Genomic DNA, 19,139 nt, shown 5'->3' with positions numbered 1-19,139 from the left:
CGGTGGGCACAGCCGGGCAGCCGGGGGAAGGGATGGAGGGAGGGATGGAGGGAGGCTGCGTATCCCCAGGGGCGGCGGGGGTTCGGCGGCCGCCCCCCGGCGCCACGTGTGCGGCTCGGTACGACCCTCCCCGGCCCCGGGACCCCGCACTCACCGCTCGGCTGCCGCTGCGGGGCTGCCCATGGTGCGGCGGCGGCGCGGGCAGAGCCGCAGCCCCGGGGGCGGCGCGGCGGCGGCTCCGGACGGACCCCGGCCCGGCCCCGGCCCGTCCCCGGGGGCGGCGCGGCGGCGGCAGCGCCTCTCCAGCCGCGTCGGGCCGTGCGCGGAGCCGCCCCCCGCGCCCCCCGCCCGGCCGGGGGAGGGACGGGGCCGGGGGCGATGCGCGGCCCCGGGCGGAGAACGGGCACAGCCCCGGAGGAACGCAGGGAAGGGCGCGGGGGTCTCCTCCCCGCGCAGCCGTGAGCAAAAGGGAGCTGTTCCCCCGGGAGCCTGGGGTGTCCAAGCCTCGGAGTGCCCTTGCTGAGGTCTCCGACCCCATGCCAGCACCGTGGGGTGCCCCCGACCACCCTGCCCGGGACACACAGCCTCATGCCAGCACCGTGGGGTACCTCCGACCACCGTGCCTGGGCTACCCCAGCCCCACTCTGCACACCTGGGTACCCCCACACTGCCCTGCCTGGGCTTCTTCCATGCCAGCACCCACAGGTACCCACCTGCCACCCTGCCTGGGGTCCCTCAGCCCTCTAGCATCACCCCCAGATACCCTCCCACCCCATCCCCATGACAGGCTGCTTGCATCCCCTGCCTGCCCCAGGACGGGGTCTGGGGGCCACCTCACCCTGAGCTGCCCTCTGCACTGGAGCTGGAGGTGGTTGTGGGTGAACACAGCCATTTTCCCTCCATCCCATGGGAAGTTGGGACAATCAGGGCACAAACAGATCTGTGACCCCAGGAATGAGTGCAGCCCCCGGCCCGAGCAGGGCTCCTGCGTTTGTGCCCCCACACTGGGCTCCACTGTCCTTGGCAGCAGTGCCAGCAGATACCAGCTCATGGGACAATGACCTGGAGCCCCCCAGCAGCATCCCCAACCCCGTGGGGACAGCACTCACCATTGCTATTCCTCTTTGGAGTTCTCCTCTCGCTCCTCTCACTCGTGCCGAAGCCTCCTGAGCTGTGGTGATTTGGTTAATTGGGCTTTGAGGATGGCAGAGGCCAATTCCCTCCTTGGCTCTGACTTGCAGGGTGGAATTGCTGCTCCTCTCCACTCATCACTGGTCAGTCCAGGCTGGCCTTAGCCTTGCTGGTCCCTGGCCTCAGTGGGCAGCTGATGCAGAGTGTCCTGTGCCCTTGATGTGCTGTGTGCCAGCTGACCAAGCACCACCTGAGCCATTGGGTGACATTTGCTGCGTCTGACAGCGCTTTTCAAGCAGGGCTTGGCAGCATCTTCTTCACTTTACAGCTGAGGAAACTGAGGGCAGAGCTCAGGGGGAAGGAGCGGGGCTCAGCACTGAACACCAGCTGGGTCCAACGCCGTGGTTTCACCTGGACTGGCTCTCTTTGTGCAGGATTTTGTCAGGAGAAACGCCAACAGCTCTCCCAGCCTTGTCGGTTCCACTCCCAATCCCATCCCTTGCTGCAGCCCAGCGCTTCTGCTGATGGAGGTTCCTGGTGCCTCCTGCTGCTCGCTTGCTCCGGGATGTGGATTTATAATTTCATTGCAGGCACACGCAGCTCGGGCTTTCCCATTTGAGCTTCATCCCCAGCCTCAGCCCTGGATCTGCAGTTAAAACCAGGAGATTTATGTGGCTGGGAAGGAATTTCATTGCTGTTTTAAACAATATCAACTCATCTCCTTAGGAAAAGATGAAAAATCCAGGCATGAAAATTGCGGCCGGTTTAGTCTGGGATGGATTTTTAAGAGGTTGGTGTGGGGGGGAGGGTGTGCCAGAGCAATCCCTGTCTCATTTCCATTCCCCAGGATGAAAAGGTGATTCTGGCTAATTTGAACACAGTCATTAAGCTGCTGTATCAAAAGCACAGAGTCAATTAAGCAGCGTCCCCCCCACCCTGGCCCCGCAGGCTGCGCTGTTTTAATCAAGGATGTGGGGAATTGCTGCTGCTTCCACCCAGCTCCCCATCCCGGAGCTGGGAGCTGATTTTGCCTGGTGGAAGATGCTCTCCTGCCTGCTGGCCTGGGTTAGAGGTGATTTTAGGGGAGCAGACAGCTGACAAATGCCATGGGGAGCTGGAGGAGCCCCAGGTTGGAGTGGGCTGATTTGTCCTTGTTCCTTCCCCAAGCACCTCACCAGAAAATCAAGTTGTTTCTGTCTTACCATGCCCCCTTCATGGCATTATTTTATTTTATTTTGGGGGAAACCAAGGCACAAACTTGGATAAGGGAACAGGCAGGTTGTGGTTCAAGCCTGGGCCGAGTGTTTTGGCTGAGCCCTGCTCCCCTCTGGGCTCTGTGTCCCACCCATCAACTCCAGTGCCCTTCTGGCATCATTCTGGGCTTCAGGGAAGGAACAGGACAAAGCTGTGGAGGAAAAGCACCAGGCTGAGGTGACCAGTTCAGCTTTCCCAAGCCAGAGTCTGGCACTGGACATTGGAGAATCCCATGGGGCCCTTGGTCTCATGCTCTAATTAATTCAAATTGGCTTCAACATGAGCATAAATCCAAAGGGATCTTCGGCCAGGAGCCAGGGACAGGTTGGGGAGGAGGTCCCTGCCAGGGGCTGTGGCATTTGGGGTGCTGAGATGGGACCCAGACCCCTCCTTAGGGAGCTTTACCCCCACATGTCACCTCTGTCCCAAGAGCCTGGCCCTAAACAAAACCAGCACCCCCACAAGTGAGGATGGGGACCCATCAACCACTAAAAACCTCCAAAATCTTGCTGAGCATCAGGACTGGGATGAATGGGGCCACCTGGGAACACAAATATCATGGAATCATGTAATCAACACAGTGGGAAGAGACCTTCAAGACCAGCCAGTCCAACTGTGCCCCAGTTTGGGGGACACCCAGAAGTGGCAGGACCCTGAGGCTGCCCGTGCTCCAGGGAGAGTCCCTGCCTTTGGAGATGCTGTTCCAAGTGAGCCAACTCTTGGGAGTGTCTTGACAAGTTTTGCTGCTTTCTGGGGCATTTTCACACAGACTCAGCAAAATGATTTAGAGGGAGAAAAAAAAAAAGAAGAAGTGTGAGAGAAATAAAAAAATCACAGCTGCTCTGGCACATGCTCAAAATCTCATCGAGTTTTTGACTGAAACGTGCCAAGGGGAAAAAATTAATTCCAACAAAGTGAGAAGTCAAGTCCCTTTTGCCCCCTGTTTGCCCTCTGTGGTGAAGTGAGGGATCTTTCCCTGCTGCTCCAGAGCCTCTCCCTGCCTGCAGGGTCCCTGCCAGCCCCTCCTGCCATGGCCACGCTGGTTCCCTGCCAGCCTGAATGCAGCACTCCAGCGCTGCCAGCTCCAGGGACAGCCCGGGAGGCTTTTGTCCCCATTCAGGATGCAGCAGTGGGAGCCACGTGATGAGAGCAGGCTCCTGGTGCCCATTAATTCTGCCTAATGGGAACCTCGATGGGCTCCTCGAAGGAGCCAGCTGGATGCTCCCACTCCACGTGGTCCTACAGAATCTGGGTTTTGGGGAGCTGGGCTGATGCCACGAGGGTGCCAAGGAGCCAGTCCTGGCTTGGCAGCCCGGAGCCCCCAGCCCCAAATGCCCCTGAGCAGAGCCAGCCACACCACAGGGACTGGGGACAGCACTGTCCCCAGGATTCAGCCCCTAGGGCTGAGCTGGGGGTTCATTCTGTGCTGGCCAGAGGCTTTGCAGTGCCCCAGACATCACTGGAGGGCACTGTGCCCCAGGGACACTGCCCTGTGTTGTCCCCTCCATCCAGCCTGGAGCCACCCTCTCCCAGAGCCCTGCTGAGGTGGGACCAGGAGATCCCATGGGCTCACTGACCTGGTCCCCCATTCCACCCAAAACCACAGCTTCTCCTCAGGTGTGCACTCTGGCAGGGTTCAGGCATGGCAAGCTGGGGCACAGCCCCACTGTGGGGTTGGGGGGCACAGGGAAGGGGGGCTGCCACACCACGAGTGGCATCTGTGACCTGCTGTGCATGGAGCTGGGCTGGCTCCCTTGCAAATCCTCTTGCTCCCTCTCCAAACCCTCTTGTTCCTCTTCCAAAGCCCAGTGTTCCCCCTCAAACCCTCTTGCTCCCCCTCCAAAGCCCAGTCTCTGCCCTGACCTTCCAATATCTCCATGTCTGCCCTTCAGATCTGTTCATTCTGAGCAGGAACCCTTCAGGGGGGACAGTCCCACCTCGTGTTCCCTGCCAGAGCCCCGGGTGGGTGGCCCTGCTCTGCACACACAGCCTGAGCCCGTGACTGAGCCCAGTTCCTTTTAATAAATATTTGGTAATACCAATGGAAGTTTCTTTGGCCAGGAACCTGCTGTTCTGAGCTGTGCCAGGCAGAAGCACCATCAGGTGAAGGGTTTGCATCCAAGCAGGAGGGAAAGGGACCTCTCCCCTCTCTCACTGCCTGGGCTTCAAGTGACAGCAGTGCTGGGATCCTCACCTGCCCTTCCTCCCCCTGCAACCCCTAAGTGAGCCCTCATCTCTGGGTCCAGGTGTCCCTTCTGGCACTGAAGCCACCCCAAGGTGACAAATTCACCCAAAGGAGGATTTCCTCCCTTTTTAAAGGGCCAGTTTTGCATCCAGCCCCAGCCAGCTTCAGCAGGAGCTTTGCAGGCTCAGCAGCCCTTAAACCTGGCCTAACATTTCCCTGCTCAGAGAAGGATCAAGCAAATTATCTCTGGCTTCCCAGCACAGGCTGCATTTCTCCTGCTGCACAAATTAGGCCACCCCAGGTCCCATTTGCAAGGCCATTCCTTCTTTGCTGGGGATCAGGGGGGCTTGCACAGCACCCAGACCCCTCCTCTACCTGTGGTCATGGCACTGCCAGACAGGGAGCTCGTGTCACCCTCCAGGGCTGTCCAGCCCTGCAGAGCCCAAGGCCAAGGGTTGATTGGCCAAAAATGAAAGATATTGAGGCATTAGAGAGTGTCCAAAGGAGGGCAAGGAAGGTGAGGAAGGGCTTGAGGGGAAGCCATGTGAGAAGTGGCTGAGGGCACTTGGCTCCTTCAGCTGGAGCACAGGAGACTGAGGGGAGGCTCCTGGGGGGCTGCAGCTCCTCCCCAGGGGAGGCACAGGGACAGAGGCTGAGCTCTGGGACAGGGACAGGGGGCCAGGAAGGGCTGGAGCTGGGCCAGGGCTTGGCATGGAGCTCAGGGCAAGGTTCTTCCCCCCGAGGGTGCTGGGCACTGCCCAGGCTCCCCAGGGAATGGTCCCAAGGCTGCCAGAGCTGCAGGAGCTCTCAGGGCTGCTCAGGGTGGGGGTGTTGGGGTGGCTGGGCAGGGACAGGGGCTGGGCTGATCATCCCTGAGGGTCCCTTCCAGCTCAGAATATTCCAGGATTCTGGGATTGTCCTGCCCATCCACACCAGGACGGCCCCACAGCTGTGCCAAGCACACCCCAGCCCTGATAAAAGTAAGATAACAATAAGTGGACAAGAAGGGAAAGGGTTGGGGCTAAAATCTGAGGTGATCATCTCTAGAGGGCACCCCACAGCCCAGCCACCTGCTCCCCAACGCCCCTGAGCTCAGGCAGCCTGGGGCAGCTGCATTTGGAGCCTGAAATGTTCTGCTCCCCAGTGATTTGGGTCAAGCAGGGGTCCCAACATGAGGCTTTCCATGCCAGGGACTGCCCCAGCCCCAGCCCTGTCACTGCACTGTCCAGGGCTGCTCCCAGCCCAGCTGGGAGCCCTTGGGGACACAGGTGGCTCTGCCATCTTGCCTGGCTGGGCAGGGCTGGGCAGCAGCAGCAAACCCTGGTGTGGAGCCAAGGATCACAGTGGGGAGGAGGAACCGGGGCTGGCGGCTGCTCCTGGGCCAGTGGATCCTGGTACCTGCAGCACCTTCCGGGATTAGCAGAGCAAACAGAAACCACACAGGTGCCAAGATGGGAAAATGAGCTGGGCAATGCTGGCCCCACTGGTCAAGGGATTAAATCATCAGGTGTGGGGAATAAATCCCAGGATATCCTGAGTGGGAAGGGGCCCTCAGGGATGATCAGCCCAGCCCCTGTCCCTGCACTGTGTCCACAACAACCCCACCCTGAGAGCCCTGGGACAGTGCAGTGACAGGGCTGGGCAGCCTTGGGACCATTCCCTGGGGAGCCTGAGCAGTGCCCAGCACCCTCGGGGGGAAGAACCTTGCCCTGAGCTCCATGCCAAGCCCTGGCCCAGCTCCAGCCCTTCCTGGCCTCCTGTCCCTCCTGTCCCAGCCCTCCTGTCCCAGAGCTCAGCCCCTGTCCCTGTGCCTCCCCTGGGGAGGAGCTGCAGCCCCCAGGAGCCTCCCCTCAGACTCCTCCAGCCGCCCAGATGAGAACCAGGCGTTTTTTTCCAGGCAATTTCTATGCCAGCAGGTCCCAGATCGCTTCCCCATCCCTGAACCAGCTCAGGGATGGATCCATTGCTGCCGTTCCCGGTGGGCTCCCAGCTCTCCCCACCCTCGGGGAGCCGGGGGCGGCCACTCCGCCGCCTCCCCGCGGGGAAATCGCTCCTGATGGAATCCAGCCCACGCTCCCGAGCCGCAGCGTGCGCAAGGAACGCGCTGCCACCCCCGTCTCCCTCGCCCTCCCTCCTGCCTTTATCTGCGAGTGGCATCGAATCCCTCCAGCAGCTCCCAGCTCCTTTTCAAATTCCATTAGAGCGATTAGAATTCCGGGCGCTGCGGTGCCGCGGACGGCAAACACGGCATTTTTTTCACCTTCCAGATGGAAATGTCCCCGTGTCCCTGTGTCACCGAGACCCGCAGACAGAGCACGTCCTAATCCCCTTCGTTCATCAGCTTGGCCTCATCAGCTCCCAGGGATGCTGCTCAGGGATGGGGCCATTGTGGAATGGTCGGGGCTCCTTGTCCCTAGGGAATCTGAACAGGAGTGCACCTGAAAACTCCCAGATCTGTGCCTGTGCCTGGCCATGTTTTCACCCAGGGATGGCTCAGGAATGGCTGGACTCAGGGCAGGAGGGATCTTACCGGGACCACCAGGCAGGGACATCTCCCCCAGCCTCTCCTGGTGGCTCCTTCCCAGCTGGCAGAGTGTCTGACCCACCAGTCACCCCTCGGGGTGATGTTTTGGGAAATAAAGCTGCACTTGGTGTGCATGGCTCAGTGCAATCCCAGTCACCACCAGGACTGTCCCCTTGTTGGGAAGGAAGGGACCCACAGCACCAACCTGGAGAAGAGCACCTGCACCCCAGTGTGACCTCCCAGCAGGAGCTGCCCAGCCCCTTACCTGTGCCCAGGTGCAGCTGGCAGGTGACAGTGGTGACAACACACTGTCCCTTTGCCTGCTGGAGGCTCTCAAGGTTTTCCCTTCCTCTGCTGTGCCCTCTGTTTTGAGGGATGTGCCCTTCCCAGTCCCTTTCCTGCTTCAGGGCCATGCTGAGGTAAGGAGGTGCCAATCCCCAAAATTCTGCTTCTTCCCCGTCCTCACATGGATCATGTTCAGAATATGAACTCAAACAGCAAAACTCCCCCTGTCCCCATCATTTCTTGCCCTCCCCAGTCCAGCACAAGGGGTCCTGGGTTTTATTTTTTGCTGCCTACTCTTGCTCCACGTCCTTGGAGTGGGATGGGAAGCTGTTAGGTTGAAAGACAAATTATGCTGGGATGCAGTAATGGCAGAGCTGATTCATCAGCTGGGGGGGTCTACAAGGTCTAATTTGGGAGGGAGGATCTCTGACGAATCCTTCAGTAACCAGGAAGACTTGGGAAACTTCTGGCTGAACACAGCATTCATTTCCCTGCCCATCCAAGAGCTCGCATGGGGAGGCTGCCATGGGTAGGGAAAAAGTTTTAATCAGGAAATGTGTTTGCAGAAAACAGATTCAGATTTGCTGGGTCATCATTAATCGTTGGACTCTGATCTCACAGATCTTCTCCAGCCTCAGTGGTTCCGTGGTTCCAAAGCCTCCAGATCAACACCAGGATGAAGATGATGGTTTCTCCTGTTTCCAGATACTGGAATCCAGCTGTTTCCAGATACTCAGAGTCTCTTCTGAGGCTACACAGTGCTGGATGTGTTTTGCCTGCCAGAAGAACCCTCATTCCTTGTGCCCTCTGTGGGGACCAGGAGCAGGTCCTGCAATGCTCTGGCTGCCCTGATGCTGAATGAGATTGGATGTGGCTGGAGATGGCTCTGGAGCATGAAGGAATTTCTCCAGCTTGATGCTGTGGGAATTAGCTCAGGCTGGCAATTCCAGCCCCTCTGGCAGCCTTGGGGCTGCAGCACACACTCAGGGCTGGGCTCTGGGCACTCCTGGCTGTTCCCACATCCCCATCTGGGGCTCTGGGCTGGGGGGACTCTCATGGAATGGGGCTGGCAGGAGGATTTTGGGGAGCTGTCAGCGCTGGAGGTGAGAACAGGCCTGGCACCCAGCCAGCATTATTAGTGTCTCACTTCCACAGGCAACAAATCCACCCACATCCTCCATGGAAGGAAAAACTGTTTGGAAACAAGAGCTGTACCTGGCACAGGGATGCAGAGATGCTCTCCTGGTGCATCTCCCTGCACCCCATGGCCTTGGCAGGATGGGCAGCAGTGCCCAAGGGTCCAATCATCCTGTCCCCTGCTCTTTGGATATGTAAGCGGGATGGAGGTCGCTGCCCTGCCTCGCTCTGTGAATTATTAATCCAGCAGGAGACAGCTTGGATTGGTAAACCTTCCCCACCAGCCACCCCCAGCAGGCAGGAGCACTGGGAATGGTTTTCCAGGCTGTGCTGGGGGAACTGGCCAGGACTGAGGCACCTGGGCCAGGTGTGGTCCAGCCTGTCTGGTGTCCTGTCCCTGCTCCACCCCAAGCCATGTGGGATTCAGGGATGCCTTTACCCTGCTCCAGTTTCTCTGCTCTGCCCTGGGGTAAATCCTGCACCAGACCTTGGGGTGCTCCTGGGAAAGGCCTGAGCACAGGGTGGGGGTGATGCAGGGCAGAGGGTCCTCCCAGGGGCCCTGAGCCCAGCTCCCAGCACAGAGTCCTGGCGTGGGCAGGTACCAGGGGGATTCAGCAGGGGAGAGACAGACTCAGCTCCCTGGATGCCTCAGGTTGAGGTATCCTTGAGCTTTTCTATTTTTCAGACTCGGTGCTGCTTTAGTGTTTGGGTCTGGGTTCAGAGCAGGGAGACAAAACAATTCCTGCTCCAGCTGGGCACCAAGGACAAATGATCCAAATCTCAGCCCAGGAGCACAAACCCCGTGGGCTGGAGAGAGAAAAACAAGGGTGGGACTGGCTGGGCTGGGGCTGGAATGGGACAATGAACTGCAAGGTGCAAATGGAGCAGAGCTGATCCCAGGGAGAGACCCTGTGACCTGGTGTCCATTTTGGGACCATTTTGGTTCATCCTGGGTGCAGCCCTGGCTGGGCTCTGGTGCTGCCCAAGGTGGATCCACTGAGGCCTCTTAATAAATCCCTGCTTCATTCTTTAGCTCTGTTTAGTCTCTGTTCTAGCTCACCCTTCACAAGGCATCACCCTCAGGCCAAAGCTCTCCCCTGCCAGCAGCCAAACCCTTGGAGCAGCCCCTGCCACCCCCCAGCCTCACCTGCACTGCCCCAGCATCCCCCTGAGTATCCCACCCCAGCATCCCACCCCAGGTTCCTGCAGAGGAGGGAGGAGGAAAGGCAGCTCGAGGCTCCAGGCTGTGGTTTGTGCCACCTCACCTCTGCTGACAGCTCTGGCCACCCCGGTGACCCCAACGTGTCTGTTGTCCTCCTGTCACTCTGTGTTTGTGTCCCTGCTCCCTGAGGGCTGTTCCCAGCCTTCTCTGTGGGGAGCAGCCAGGCCTGCAGGCAAAGGGAAGCCACTGCTGACTTTTGTGTTTTCCCAAGCCATCGGATGTGGTGTTGTCTTCTAAACAGACTAAACTTGGATCCCAGCCCCAGATCAGGTGATGGAGCTGCTGGGAGGCAGAAAAGAGGTTCTGGGGAGCTTTTCTGGGTCTGGGAAGCAGGTGGGAATTCTGTATGCTGGGGGTGTGGATGCACAGGGTGCCCAGAGCAGTTGAGTCTACCCCTGGACTCTGGAAGTGTCCAAGGCCAGGCTGGACACTGGGCTTGGGGCACCCTGGGAGAGCAGAAGGTGTCCCTGGCCGTGGCAGGGGTGGAATGGGATGGTCTCTAATGTCCTTCCAACACAAACCATTCCATGGTTAGTGGGGATCTGATCCTTGGCTCTGAAAGGTGCAGAGATGCTGGTGCTGGAGCTGTATCAGGGGCCACCCTGGGTGTTGAAGGTGTTTGTGGGGAGCAGCACCTCTGCTGGGATCACAGCAGCCTCGGGGACATATCCACAATGGCCATGGGCTGGTGACATTGAGCTGAGCTGTCCCTGCTCCCCTTCATGGGGCCTGAGGCATCTCCAGGCTCTGCTCCACCTTGGTGTCCCCCATGAGCAACACCCCCTCACTCAGCCTGGTCCCTTCCCAGAAACCTCCCCAAGGCTTCACTGAAGGCCCTGGAAGCCCCCAATGGTCTCTCACTGAGAGGACGAGAGGTGGGTGCTGAGGTGCATCCAACACCCAAGGCAGATCTCAGTGCTCCCCACAGCTGACAAAAACTGTTTAACTTCCTTCAACTTTGGGAGTAACAACACCATCTCAGCACCGCTGTCATTAATCCTCGCTAATTGTTTCTATAATTAAAAGCACCATTGTGTCTTGTCTCTCCCAACATGATTTATCAGGTAGGGAGCACTCTTGCATGAATGATGCATGGCTGGTGGGAGGACATCTGCTCTGGGCTGCCTGCATGGAGGGGAAATGCCTGGGGGCTGCTGCCTCCCCCCCAGCCCTCGTGTGCACCTCAGCCTCTCCAAGCCCAGGGTGAAATCCCCAGCCCCTGGACACCCCTTGGCTTCCTGGACACCAGGGAAAGGTTCTTCCCCCAGAGGAGGTTTGACCCAGGACATTCCTCTGGCTGCCCTGGAGGACTCCAGACCCTGGCAGGGGGCTCAGAGACCTTGGCATGGAGTCAAAAACACCTGTGCCTTCCATTTTAGTCCATGGAAACAATTCCCAATTTTGTGTGAGGAGTTACAAGGCACAAGAGTTCGAGTAGAATGACAGTGAATTTGTCACAGGGTAGAAAAAGTAGAATTTTGGGGATTTAGAATGGGGGTTCAGGAGGCAAAATGGAGGAATCTGGGTGTGTCCTGTCCTTCTCCTTCTCCTTCTTGTCCTCTGTCTTCTGCTGTGATGGTGACACTTCTGGATTGGTTTAGAATAGAGACAGACTGTCTAACAAAGGTGATAGGGATTGGAAAATCTTTGTAAATAAAGTCCATGTAGTTTGTGGTATAAAAAGCCAACACCACCCCAAGGGCAGGGGCTGTGCCACAACCCGACCTGCTGGACTGACCTTAGCAGGTCAGAGACAGAATGGAATAGATAAGAGAAAATAAACAACCTTGAAAAGCAGAACCAACAAGTCTCAGCTCCTTATTTGGTCACGGGGCTGGGAAAAAAAGAGACTTTCGAACACCTCGGGGTCATCTCAGCCACAGAAACCCAAGAGAGGTTGGGCACTGACCAGGGAATGGTCCCAGCCCCATGGGACCCATGCTGGGAGATGCACGGCCCAGAGTGGAATCTCTCCTTTTTCTGGGAAGATTTTACAAGTCTCAGGAGAAGCAGGGTCAGCCAGAACAGAGCAGAGCAGCCACAGGGACATTGAGAAGGGTCTGAACCTCCAACACTCCCACAGCAGCTCCTGCTCAGCCCCAGCAATTCTGTTCTCTTGTGGCAGCACCTGAACATTTATTTACAAAGGGCTGGGGACAACAAGGTCCCTCAGGTCACTCAGCTGCCACAGGGCAGGGCTGTAGCCTCTCCTGGGAGATGGAGTGTCTTCAGGGGCAGCTCCAATCTCTGCTCTGGGACAGGGACAGGGGGCCAGGAAGGGCTGGAGCTGGGCCAGGGCTTGGCATGGAGCTCAGGGCAAGGTTTTTCCCCCCGAGGGTGCTGGGCACTGCCCAGGCTCCCCAGGGAATGGTCCCGAGGCTGCCAGAGCTGCAGGAGCTCTCAGGGCTGCTCAGGGTGGGGGTGTTGGGGTGGCTGTGCAGGGACAGGGGCTGGGCTGATCATCCTGAGGGTCCCTTCCCACGTAGGAGCTTCCATGACTGATCAACATCAGGAATGGGATTGTTTCAATCCTTTGTGCAGCGCTCCTGGCCTTTGATCCCCCAGTGAGATACAGCCAAGGACAGAACTCCCTCCTGAGTGAAAGCAGCAGAAGAGGAGCCCCCTCTTTCCCTGGGAGCGTGGGAGGGCTGGGGTGGTGTCAGCAGCTCATGCTCTGCCTCTGCTGGCAGTTGCATTAAAAACCTGAAACCAGCTGGGAGGAGCTGCTCCTTGCTGCTGATGAACGAGGTGGGCCTTGGGCTCCTTCCCCCCCTTGGTGTCCCTGGATCCTGGGAGGGCCTGGCTGGAAAGTGCAGCAGAAGATTGAAACCAGGACAGTTCCATGGCTGATGTGGGCACGAAGCCTCCTCAGCTGGGGCTGCTCCTGGTAAGGCATTTTTGGGGCTAAAGCTGGGAGCTGCAAGTCACAGAATCTGAAAGGTTGGAAAACCCCTCTGAGATCATCGAGTCCAACCCCTGCCATGCCCACCTGTGTCACCAAATGCCACATCCCTGGTCATTTGCCAGCAGTCCCTGAGGTGCCAGCAGTGCCCACTGAGCTCTGCAGGGATGGGGCAGGTGCTGGGAGCTCCTGGAAGCAGCCATGGCATTGAGGGGGTGATGCTGAGCCAGCCAGGGTCCCTTGGGGGCAGAGCAGTGACCTGCAGCCCCCACCCTGCCTGGCTGTCCCCTTCCCAGGGCTGGCATGTGGGGACACAGCAGGAGCACGAGTCACCTGCTGTGGGCAGAGAAGCATCCACAGCTCTCAGGGAGGTCCCTGGGGAGAAGGGAGTGTCCCAGCAAGGAGGGGACAAGTGACAATCTACACTCCCACCCTTTTTGGTGCCCTGAACCAGCCACAGGTACCTCTTCCCCTGCAGACAGACGGAACAAAAATCAGAGCCAAGAAACTCAGTGCAACCATGGAATGGTTTGGGTGGGAGGGGACTTTTAAGACCATCTCATTCCACCTCTGCCATAGATAGGGACACCTCCCACTGTCCCAGGCTGCTCCAAGCCCTGTCCAGCCTGGCCTTGGGCACTGCCAGGGATGCAGGGGCAGCTCCAGCTGCTCTGGGCACCCTGTGCCAGGGCCTTGCCACCCTCCCAGGGAACAATTCCTGCCCAAGATCCCATCTAGACTTCTTCTCTTTCACTTTGACACCATTCCCCTGTCACTACATACTCTCATAAATAACCTTTCTCCAGACTGGCTCATCCTTGAGCCCTGGGGGCTCCTCTGCACCCCCCAGCTGAAGGCCCCTGGAGGGCACAGGTACAAGGAGGTCACACACTGGCACCAGCAGCTCGACTGGATGGCACTGACCTCGTCCCTCCTTCCCTCTGTGGGGTGGGGAGGGGAACCATCCACAGCTCCCAGGCTCCCCTGTCACCTCCCATTTTTCTAAGCTAACACCTTGCAGCATCTTTAAATGAAACACGAACAAAACCAGCGAGTTTTGGGGAGCACATTTGAGGATAATCAGACCTGAAAATGATTCTGCTTTGTGAGTCACACCTAATGTATGTGCATGTTAATGCTGCCCTTCCCAGCTGTGCCTCCCAGAGCTTTCACTAGGAAGAGCTTGAGCTGGAAAGACACTGGGAGAGAGGCACAGCTCAGCTCCCAGCTCTGCTCAGCAGCACTATCTGCAGGGGGGTCTGGCCTGCTGGGTACCACTTTCCCCTCATTTTTCCATCCATTTTCCCTCATTTTTCCATCCCTTTTCCCACAGTGTGACACACAGTGACTCTCCAGGCCTCAGCTGGACGCCAGCCCAGCCGTGGCATCTGCTGCAGCACCAGTTCCTGCCTGCCACCCAACTGTGACCAACAGCTTGGAGATGCCAACAAGGGCAGCAACACAAACGTGGGCTCAGAGCCTGTGGAAAACATCAACATTCACAGCCCTCCAAAAATATCTGGGCTGGGAATTGTGCACCTCTGAGGGGATGGTTCTATGTCCAGAGATGCTGGGGATGGCCAGAGTGCTCTGTCACTGCTGTCACCATCTGCTCCAGGTGCTGGAGCCCTCCTCAGGGGAAAACACTGCTCAGCTGGTCCGAGGCACCTTTGGGCTCCCAGATCCAGATAATCCACAGGGAGCAGGGTCAGCCCTGATGCAAATCCCGCCCTGGCATGTGCAAAACCCCAAAAGGCAACTCCAGACAGGGGCTGGTCCCTCCCTGTGCATCCCTGAGCAAAACAGAGCCAGCCCCTGCCCTGTCCCTGCCCAGGGCCCCCAGAAAGGCCCAACATCATTCCCCAGGCACCAGGACTGGGCGCCTCACCCTGAATCCGTGTTACTTTGGGAGATGAGCAGATGTGGGGACAGATGTTTGTCCCCTGCAGCTGTAAAACCTGCAGGGTTTGGGGCAGCTGCAGCTCCCCCCGGGCTGGGGCTGGTACTGGGCTCCCTGGGGACACATCACAGCCTCCCTGTTCCTGCTGCTGTCACAGGGGGAGATAAAGGCAGGATTATCACTGGGAGCTGTCACCAGCTGCAGGCAGGAGCCTCACACAGGTGACAGCACCAGGAGGGGCTGGATCACCACCAGAGGCTGAGCAGGACACACAAACAGACCCTAAACTACCCCAATCCCATGAGGACAGAGATCCCCCACTCTGAGAGCCCCCAAAGCTTTTGAGGAATGGCAGCAGCACCTGCCTGCTCCTCCTGCTGGTGTCTCTACTGGTTTTACTGGGACCAGAGCAGGCACAGAGATTCCCACTCTGCTGCTCTGCTTTCCCCACTGTGGGAGCAGTCAGGCACAGAAGGTGAGGCTGGAAGAGGCAGGGGTTGGGTTCAGGGGGTGCTCAGTGCCTGCCCCTCACTGCTGGAATGGGGGATTTGAAGATGAATTCCTCCAGGAATAACTTTATTTGATAAATAAAGTTAAAATAAAATAAATAATTTTATTAATATTTGTGTTATTCCTCCAGGAATAACTCCTGGAGGGGCAGGAGACTGAACAGGAAAGAAAAACCCAGTGAGACGTGTCAAGGTTTCACATTTTCCCAAAACAGGGGAAAATTTTGTAACTAAAATCATGCCCCATACAGATGATTTTGCTGGAAATGAACACTTTGAATGCCTTTTTGCTAGGAAAGAAATTCCTGCTGCAACATCAGATCTCGCAGTTAATATTTAACCTCACCATTTCCAGCATGCCAGGGCTGCAGCTGAGCATGTCCCCCCTCCCACAGCAGGAGGAGGAAGGACAGACTGCAGCAGTTTGTCCTCTGCTCCTCACAGCAAAGAGCAAAACGCTCCTTCCAGCCCTGGGGCAGGGTTGGAATGGGGCTCCTGCCCCTCTCCATTGACAGGGATTGCTGCTCCCCCTGGCTGAGCACAGCCTGCCTGGTCCATCCTAGCACAGCCTAATTAGGCTCTGGCCAGGGCTCAGAGCCAGCAGCCCGAGGAGGAGGAGGAGGAGGAGGAGGAGGAGGAGGAGGAGGAGATGCTAACGAGCCCCAGCCCCGGGGGACCCCCCTGCCACCCCCTGTCCCAGCCCTGGGACCCCCAGCCCTCCCTGCTGCCCATGCCAGGCCCAAGGCAAACCCGCCCCCGGCTTCTAATTGGATTTGTTTCTGCTAATTATGATCGTTTTCGCCTCAATTAAGCCATTTGGTTCCCACACAGCTCCCTGGGCACAGGTCTGAGCCCTTTGCAGGGCCACGTGTCCTCGCTGCTCCCGACTGTCAGGGTCACCTTTGCTCATCCCTCAAGGTCCACACTCATCTCCTCATGCCCCAAACACGGCATTAACCCCTCAATTTCCCTCCCTCTCCTTCCCATCCTGCCACAGCCCCTGCCTCCCTCTCTGGTGGCCCTTGGCAAGGACATGGGGCCAGCCTTGGTGTCACCCTCAGAGCCACCCAGACCAAACAGGCCCTGCAGGTCAGGAGGGTGCAGAGCTCAGCACTGGGACCCACATCCTGTGGAGTTCCCACCATCCCAGCCCCTCTGGGCTCCAGGAGGGCAGAGAAATGTGTTCAAAAAAAGACTGCCTAATTTATCAGGCCTAATTAGGCCAGGGCAGGGCACAGAGCCAGCAGCCCGAGGAGGAGAGGATGCCAACGAGCCCAGCCCCAGGGGACCTCCCTGCCACCCCCTTCCACACCCCATGGTTTAATTAAGGTCTTTAGGGCATGGGTTGGGCTTGATGATGATGATCTTGAAGGTCTCTTCCAAGATGGACATGGGGCCAGCCTCAGTGACACCCTCAGAGCCACCCAGACCAAATAAACAGGCCCTGGAGGTCAGGAGGGTGCAGAGCCCACCCATCCTGCAGGGTTCCCACCATCCCAGCCCCTCTGGGCTGCAGGAGAGGCAGGGAAATGTGTTCCAAAAAAAGACTGCCTAATCCCTCACTCAGGCCTAATTAGGCCAGGGCAGGGCACAGAGCCAGCAGCCCAAGGAGGAGAGGATGCACACGAGCCCCAGGGGACCTCCCTGCCACCCCCTTCCACACCCCATGGTTTAATTAAGGTCTTTAGGGCATGGGTTGGGCTTGATGATCATGAGGGTCTCTTCCAAGCTGGTCATTTTGTGATTCTGTGAAATGGGGCCTGGAAGAGCGCAGCCCTGGGGAAAGTGGTGAGAGGAATTGCAGATTTCTCTTTCCAGCCAAGCTGTGGGGCTGCTGGTGGATAAAACCAGCGCTGGGAGAGAAAAGAAATAATGGGAAGGATTCCACTGGTTGATGAATGGAAAAAGAGATTTGCCTTTACAAATAAACTTCAGGTTTGCTGATAAACGAAATTAGACATTGAGAGATGAAAGAAACAATGGGGGAGAAAAACCCTAAATTCAGTAAGAATTAAAAATGAAAAGGGAGGGTTGTACATTAGAGGGGAATCTCTGGGATCAGGCACATCAGGAATTCTGTGCCTCTCAAGTACCTCAGAAATGGGGAAAGAGAGAAGGGAAATTGGGATAAAAAGGAGGCTGCATCCTCCAAAAATTGGAGAGACCCCAGGGGAATGTCCCATGGCCTCTTTCTTTATTCGAATAAAGCAAAAGAAAAGGACTCCTCTGTCTCCTTTTTGGACATAAACCTCTGGTGTTTGGGGATTAATTTTCCTAACAGGGGTGATTGAAGATTTCCAGAGGGTGCAGCGGTGGAGTGTGGAAACCCCCCTGTGGATCCCCTGATGGGGAAACCCCTAAAAAGTTCTGGGTGCCAGGACTGAGGGACAAACAGGACTTTTGGTTTTTTGCCCTTCAGGTTGTTGTTTATTTTTCTTTTCACAACAGCTCTGCACGCCATCTACATCTCTGACTCAGCATACAAAGAGAAGGCACCCAAAGTCACCAGACACACAGATCCAAGGTCTTTTAAAACTATTTTGTCCAGTTAACCCTTAGACTGTATTTTATTTCTGCCTTTCTACCAATCACTAATTATTTGTCTGTCCATGCCACATCTGCATTGCTGTTCTTTCTAACCAATCACCCTGTGCCACCAACACTGCAGAAAATGGAGGAGATGAAGAACAAGAAGGAGATCAGACAATGCCCCAAATCCTCCATGTTGTCTCCTCTCCACCTCCATACTAAAATCCCAGAACTCTCCATTTTTCACCATGTGATAAACAATACCACTATTTCACACACTCAGAGATTCCAGTTCATCCCAAAGTCTGGGAAGCTTTCTCCATGGATGAAGTTAAAAGCAGTGTTCTCCTGGGGGTCAGGACTTCTCAGGACAGGCAGAGAAACATTCCCTGTGCCCTGGGTTCCAGCAGTGGAGGGAGGGAATCTGCTCCTCAGCAGGAACTGAGGGAAAGGGTGAGGGGGAAACACAAAATCTGGGTTTGGATGATACCAGGGGCAGCAGAGGCTCAGCTGGGCACATCCCACAGCCTTTCCCTGAGTTATAGATACATATTATAACATTGGCTTTTCACAAATATTAAAATGGATTTTATATGTGTGATGTTAAAGTAACTTTGTTATAAAGATGTTTTTATTTCTGCTTTTAATTAAGCTTGGTGAAATAGCTGATATAAATGTTTTTGTGTTTAAATGCCAGCTTGGATGGGATAACATCCAATAAAAACATAATGAGGACACCTGTACAGATCTGCCACCCATCAGCACTCACTGACTGAGGGCAGTGAGGACCAAGGCCCAAAACTGGAGGTGATAAAAAAAGGACTAAAGCCACACCCAAGGAATACACCTGCTCCTAAAAGGAGGACCCAAGAAGACAGACTAAAGAGTTCTTGGAACATGTAAACTAGTGTGGGGACAGTTTACTGTGCATGAGGGTTTATGAATATGCAACAGGCTGATGGAAGGGAAAGGTATTTAAGGGGTATCCCCAAAGATTACAGGGTGCTCTTGGCTGAGTGCCAAGATGCATCCCATAATATTTATTCTCCTTGTCTTTGTCTCCTGTTGTCCTTTCTTAAACTTTTTAAATTTTCCCAGGAGAGTGAAGGTGTTTTTCACACTTGGAAATGAAAATGCCAAGGAGGGCTCAGGGCATCTCCACCCAACCAGAATTCAATCATCTGCTGCACCAGGCTGCTCCTGGCACCCTCCAACACCAAACCAAGGGGGCTGCACCACCCCCTGTGCTCCATCTCCTCACACTGCAGGGAAAAACAGGCAAAAACCCCCCAGGCCAGGAAGGAAGAACAGGAACAAGGAGAGGGAGGGAAGGATGCTCAGAGGGACTTCATGGATTGGGCAGGAAAGGCTCTGCTTCACCCAGACTCAGAGAGGGGCCAGAAGTCCCCAAAGGATCACAGGGATCCCCTCCCACGGCTGCAGCCCCACTAATGGCCCCAAGCAGCCTTTTAGCCCCAAACCTGCATTTCTGGGACGTACCAGCCCCATCCTTCTGCAGAGGCACGTGGCCCATGCGCACACAGCATTTTGAGCAGCTCAG

At 56.6% G+C, this 19,139-nt stretch overlaps 1 protein-coding gene across 3 annotated transcripts in view; it reads right to left on the bottom strand.

The window, feature by feature from the left end:
• The window catches only part of LINGO3 (leucine rich repeat and Ig domain containing 3), a 30,965-nt gene extending 29,164 nt beyond the window's left edge, over window positions 1-1,801 (bottom strand). Inside the window, exon 1 of one of the 3 annotated variants that reach the window (XM_009096855.4) lies at window positions 1,110-1,801. The gene's annotated coding sequence lies outside the window, so the exon portion shown is untranslated. Of the gene's footprint in view, window positions 1-154; window positions 218-1,109 lie in introns of those variants that run through there. The other 2 variants (XM_030232613.2, XM_030232614.2) reach the window with 2 other exon arrangements.
• Between the last annotated feature and the right edge of the window lie 17,338 nt (window positions 1,802-19,139).

Source organism: Serinus canaria, chromosome 28 (assembly GCF_022539315.1).
Source record: "Serinus canaria isolate serCan28SL12 chromosome 28, serCan2020, whole genome shotgun sequence".
NCBI lineage: Eukaryota > Metazoa > Chordata > Aves > Passeriformes > Fringillidae > Serinus > Serinus canaria.
The sequence above is the reverse complement of the archived record's forward strand: the minus strand, read 5'-3'. Positions and strand labels throughout refer to the sequence as shown.